A 6097-nucleotide genomic window follows, 5' to 3' on the forward strand; every position below is an offset into this window, starting at 1 on the left:
CACGTCATGCCTCCCGTTTTTGAGCTGTGCACAAACTGAAAAAAATCACACTTTGGGGAAATGGCCTGAGGAAGAGTGAGATGGGGGGCCTTGGGCACACCTACAACCTTGTGGAACCCACCTGAGCCCCAAGGTGAATTTCCTCTTAGAACACAGAGAAGAAGCCGCCTTCTCTGCCATCACCCCCCTCCTTCCAAACAGCTCAGAACCTGCTCTTCTGGGACTGTGTTCATGATTTATGCCAAGGTAGGTGGTTTCTTTCTCTTCCATAAAAAGGGAAAGTTGAGATTCTCAAGGGTAAATAACTAGCTCATCAGACCAAGGTTAGAAGTTACATCTAATTATGGGACCAAAGCCAATATTCAATCATTTTTTCTCTTTTGAGAAAGTCCAAAAAGAAGGTCTCCTTGACCCCATAACTGAGGGGAATGTTACACTGCGTATCATCTTTCTTAGAGATTCACATTAGCGTACTAAATGTTCTGAGCAGTCCTGGGTATTATCTATTGCTGCATAATAAATTACCCAAAAAGTTAGCCGCCTGAAACAGCTGGCATTTGTTATCTCCCACAGTTTCTGCCTTCAGGGATAGGGGCAGTGTAGCTGGGTGCTCCTGGTTTGGTCTCCTGAGGCTGTGTTCAGGCTGTCAGCCAGGCTGCAGTCGTTCGAGGCTTGCCTGGGCCCGGAGGACCCATTTCCAAGCTCGCTCACATGGCTGTTGGCTGGAAAGCCCGGTCCCTCACCACACAGGACTCTCCGCTGGGCTGCTCAGGCGGTGGCTTCCCCCAGAGCAACTGAATTGAAAGAGAGACCAAGAGTGGAACTGCCATCTTTTATAGCATCCTGCAAGTGACATACCATTCACTTCTGCCATATTCTGTTAATCACAGGAGCCATTCTTACTATGATGTGGGAGGGTTTACATAAGAATGTGAATGCCAGGAGGTGGGGATCATGGCCATCACATCCTCTAAGAAATAAACCATCACTTTGCCAATGGACTCTTTCCCCACTCCTGCTAATCCTGTCCCCATACCAAGATGCACTGGTACCCCTGGGTTGGCTGCTGCTGACTGCTGGTCCCACCAGGGTATCCCACGCTGAGGCCCTTCCCTGCCTCGCTGGTGTATTCCTGATAAGGGGTCAGCGTGGGAGGCTCCTTGAGCTCAGGCAATTATTGGAGTTCAAGATGGAGTGAGGATCCCATTCCATGGGACTGAGGAGCTGAATTAGGAGGCCCCCTAGGACAGATGAGTGGCACACTGGTGGGCTGGGGACAAGAGCAAAGGAGCCGTGCCGTGGGAGCAGCAGAAACCAGGGGAACCCTGTTGCATGGAGCACCCAGGGGCCAGGAGAGGGGACTCTTAGGCCCTTGTGCTCTGCAGCCAGGTTGCCTGAGTTCAGATCCTTACAGTGGATCTGACTTGCAGTGATGTCAGAGACTTCACAATGTGCCTCAGTGGTACCAACTGTAAGATGGGATAAAATTGTTCCCACCACAGTAGTAGGAGTGCATTGGGAGGACTGAGCACACAGCACCTGGCCCACCATCTGAGCATATCACCTGTTCTGAAGGCAGGGCCAGGGCTGGAAAGGGAGCCTCAGATGTCCAGGTGAGCTGAGGTGACCCTTAGGGTGCAGTAGGTGAGCTAGTTTCTGAGTGGACCAGGGAGGGGATCACAGCTGGGCTCCAAGAAGCTCCTTGTAGGGGCCCCCAGAAGGAAGGCCAGGCTGCAGGTGGGATGGGGCAGGTGAGCCCTGAGGCCATCCCGGCTCCCAGAGCATAGTGCCCACCAGTGCCATCTCTTGAGAGGAAGCAGCCAGTCACACCATACCACCTGGGTGTGGAGGCGGTGATCATAATTCCCCGTCATTAGGGAGCAAGTGTGACCGGGACAGACACTACCATTTTATAGGTGAGGAAACAGGCCAGAGCACGTCAGCAAGCCTGTCAATGTGGGTACTCGGACATGACGCAGGTCTCCTGCCTCCCAGCACAGGGTCTGCTCTGTGCAGATCGAGCAGTGACACCCTTTGCCCATCTCTCAGATCCTCAGAGGGTACCTGTGTAGACAGATGTCATTGATTCTGTCCGGAGTTAAGCCTGACAGGCCACACTGTCCTTCAAGGAAAACTTTCCCATGGTCCCCCTGCCAGCCCAACTCTCCTCCATCAGGCTTGATGCTCGCTAAGGCCCAGCTTCCTCTGCTGTCCTGCTCTGTCCAGGCCTCGGTCCTCCTCTCAAGCACTGAGCAGTGCTGAGTGGTTCTGTGGAAGGAAGGGCTGGAGTCAATTAACTAAGAACATTAACTCACCATTTGCGAGCCTTTCTGTGAGCATCTTTCACACGTCCAGTCTTCCTGAGAACCTCTGTGGTGGTTGCATATTCTGTTATTGCCCTTTCTCACATGGGGAAACTGGTCACATGCGCTGCCATGTGCCCACGCTTTCTGGGGGAAGGAGCAAGCCTTCTGTCTCAGATGCCTGCTGGGGCTCCTCCTAAGCGCTGGTTGTGATTGGTTCCACTGGGCCGGGCCTGTTCCTCAAGGATGGTCTTGGAGCCTGAGGACTGTTTTCAGGGAGCCCAGGGGCGTCAATCTGAAAGCTATCTTGCTCCCAGGCCTGTCCTTCCATGAGGCTGAGGACCTCCCTGAGCCCATGTAGTAGCCTCGAGTGTTGGGGAAGGCTTTATGGCTCTTTCTTTCCTCATGGGGGCCTGAGATTCCAGTTCCAGCCCCTCAGTTTACAAATGGAGAAATCAAGTCCCAGACAATAGGCTGGGTTGCTGAGGGCACAGGTGGTGGCAGGGCCTGCTGTCCTCCCCCTCCCCAGTCACGGTGCTCACGGTAACTGCGGCTTCTCCCAGACCACCCAGAGACCCAGTGACTCAGGCTCCAAAGGAGACGCTTTCTAAACAAGGCCCGTTCTCTGGAGAGTGTGATGGGGGTCTGGCCCAGCTGGCCCTGGGAAGCCACGTGGGTGGGGCTCACTGCCCGCCCCTGCCTCCTGTGCCAATGCAGGCTCAGGCCTGGAGGAGTGGGGGTGCCATCCAGTGACTGACTAGGCTTATGGAGAAGGGTTAGGCCTTTGGACAGGCTGTTAACCTCTCAGCAAGGGACCACTAGGATTATTGTGGGGCCTGGTAGGCAGCTCAGGTTGGTGAGAAAAGTTTTGGTTGGGGACTCAGCATATATGAGGCCTGAAATCCAGATCCCTTAGCTCACTCTTGACTTCAGGCAACCACCTGACCTGTGGGAACCTGTTTCCTCAGCTGGAAAGTGGAGCCACTGGTCCACTGGCACATCTGTAGTTGGGGACACCAGGACCTACTCCCAGACAGCCTCTATGGCCTCTTAACTGGGCCTCCTGCCCCTCTCCTGCTACCTCCAATCCACTCTCCATTCAGAGTGATGGTCGGCACCCAAATCTGATGGGGTGCCTCCTCTGTACGACAATGACCTCTCGGTGACTCCCTGTGCCCTGAAATAAAGAACCACCTCTCAGAGTGGCCTGTGAGGCCCTGAGTGAATCTGTCTGGCCAATCACCTTCAAACACCACACTCCAGATCTCTCTCCCAGGACTGTGCCCAAGCTGTCCCCTCTTCCTGACCATACCCCAGCCTGCCCGATCCAAGCTCTGACCACACTGCTGCCCTGCTGTCCTCCCAGGGAGACACCTGGAAGCCAGAGAGCTCAGGGACAGCCCTGTGCTGGGCACAGGGGCTGCGCTCCCTGGATGTCTGCAGAATGAAAAGGCCATGGATGTAATGGATGTGGGAGTGTTTTATAAACTCTAAAGAACCAAGTGGGCATCCGGGGTGGGTGTTTATTAGTATTGTGTGCCTCCATGACAACTCCAGCTGCTTTCTCCTTATGGGCCCCTAAGAACCTTCACCCCCTCCAGCCTTCAAGCCCCAGGTTCTGGGGGCTTAGGTTCTGCAGCCTTATTCTACATGCTCAGGGATGGCCTGGTTTGGGGGTTGGGGGGTGTCCCTTCCATGATTTAGAACACAGACCCTGGGTACGTCCAAGCCGGAAAGGGCCCTAGAGTGCATCTAGTTCCATCATTATCACTGAACTTAGGTTCAGAGAGGGCAGGGCACTAACCAGGGTTGCACAGCAAAGCAGCAATCAATAGGAGCCAAACTTATGACTTGGAGCTCCTTCCAGAGCTGGCCTCTCAGCAATGCGGCAAAGGCTCCGTGAAGCCGGCATTAGCCTGAGCAAAGTGCGTGAGCAGCAACAAGGGCGGAGGTGCAGATCGTGTTTTGGTTTTGTTTGTTTTCAATCGTAGTAAAATGTATATAGCATAAAATTAACTAGTTTAACCATTTTTAAGTGGACAGTTCAGTGGCATTAAGCACATTTGCATCGTTGTACAACCATCACCAACCACCCAGCTCTAGAAACTTTTCACCTTCCCTATGCTTTTTTAAATGTTGTAAAATTTGTCATTTTAACATTTTTAAGTGTACAGTTTGTGGCATTGAGTGTAGTGTCCTTGTTGAGTTCCCTATGTATTTTATTTATTTATTTAGGTATCATTAATCTACAATTATATGAGTAATATTATGTTTACTAGGCTCCCCCCACCATCAAGTCCCCCCCACATACCCCATTACAGTCACTGTCCATCTGCGTAGTAAGATGCTGTAGAGTCACTACTTGTCTTCTCTGTGTTGCACAGCCCTCCCTGTGCCCCCCCCACTACATTATGTCTGCTAATAGTCAGGCCCCTTTTTCCCCCTTATTGCTTCCTTCCCACCCATCCTCCCCAGTCCCTTTCCCTTTGGTAACTGTTAGTCCATTCTTGGGTTCTGTGATTCTGCTGCTGTTTTGTTCCTTCAGTTTTTTTCTTTGTTCTTATACTCCACAGATGAGTGAAATCATTTGGTACTTGTTTTTCTCCGCCTGGCTTATTTCACTGAGCATAATACCCTCTAGCTCCATCCATGTTGTTGCAAATGGTAGGATCTGTTTTCTTCTTATGGCTGAATAATATTCCATTGTGTATATGTACCACCTCTTCTTTATCCATTCATCTACTGATGGACACTTAGGTTGCTTCCATTTCTTGGCTATTGTAAATAGTGCTGCGATAAACATAGGGGTGCATCTGTCTTTTTCAAACTGGGCTGCTGCATTCTTAAGGTAAATTCCTAGGAGTGGAATTCCTGGGTCAAATGGTATTTCTATTTTGAGGTTTTTGAGAAACATCCATACTGCTTTCCACAACGGTTGAACGAATTTACATTCCCACCAGCAGTGTAGGAGGGTTCCCCTTTCTCCACAACCTCACCAACACTTGTTGTTGTTTGTCTTTTGGATGGTGGCGATCCTTACTGGTGTGAGGTGATATCTCATTGTGGTTTTAATTTGCATTTTCCTGATGATTAGCAATGTGGAACATCTTTTCGTGTGTCTGTTTGCCATCTGAATTTCTTCTTTGGAGAAGTGTCTGTTCAGATCCTCTGCCCATTTTTTAATTGGATTATTTGCTTTTTGTTTGTTGAGGTGCATGAGCTCTTTATATATTTTAGATGTCAGCCCTTTATTGGATCTGTCATTTATGAATATGTTCTCCCATACTGTAGGATGCCTTTTTGTTCTACTAATGGTGTCCTTTGCTTTACAGAAGCTTTTTAGTTTGATATAGTCCCACTTGTTCATTTTTTGCTTTTGTTTCCCTTGCCAGGGGAGATACGTTCATGAAGAAGTCACTCATGTTTATGCCCAAGAGATTTTTGTCTATGTTTTTTTCTAAGAATTCTATGGTTTTATGACTTACATTCAGGTCTTTGATCCATTTCAAATTTACTTTTGTGTATGGGGTTAGACAGTGATTCAGTTTCATTCTCTTACATGTAGCTGTCCAGTTTTGCCAACACCAGCTGTTGAAGAGGTTGTCATTTTCCCACTGTATGTCCATGGCTCCTTTATCATATATTAATTGACCATATATGTTTGGGTTAATGTCTGGACTCTCTAGTCTGTTCCACTGGTCTGTGGGTCTGTTCTTGTGCCAGTACCAAATTGTCTTGATTACTGTGGCTTTGTAGTAGCAGTCTTTCACTTCCTTGGTTAGGTTTATTCCTGG

Source organism: Manis javanica, chromosome 8, assembly GCF_040802235.1.
Source record: "Manis javanica isolate MJ-LG chromosome 8, MJ_LKY, whole genome shotgun sequence".
Taxonomy (NCBI): domain Eukaryota; kingdom Metazoa; phylum Chordata; class Mammalia; order Pholidota; family Manidae; genus Manis; species Manis javanica.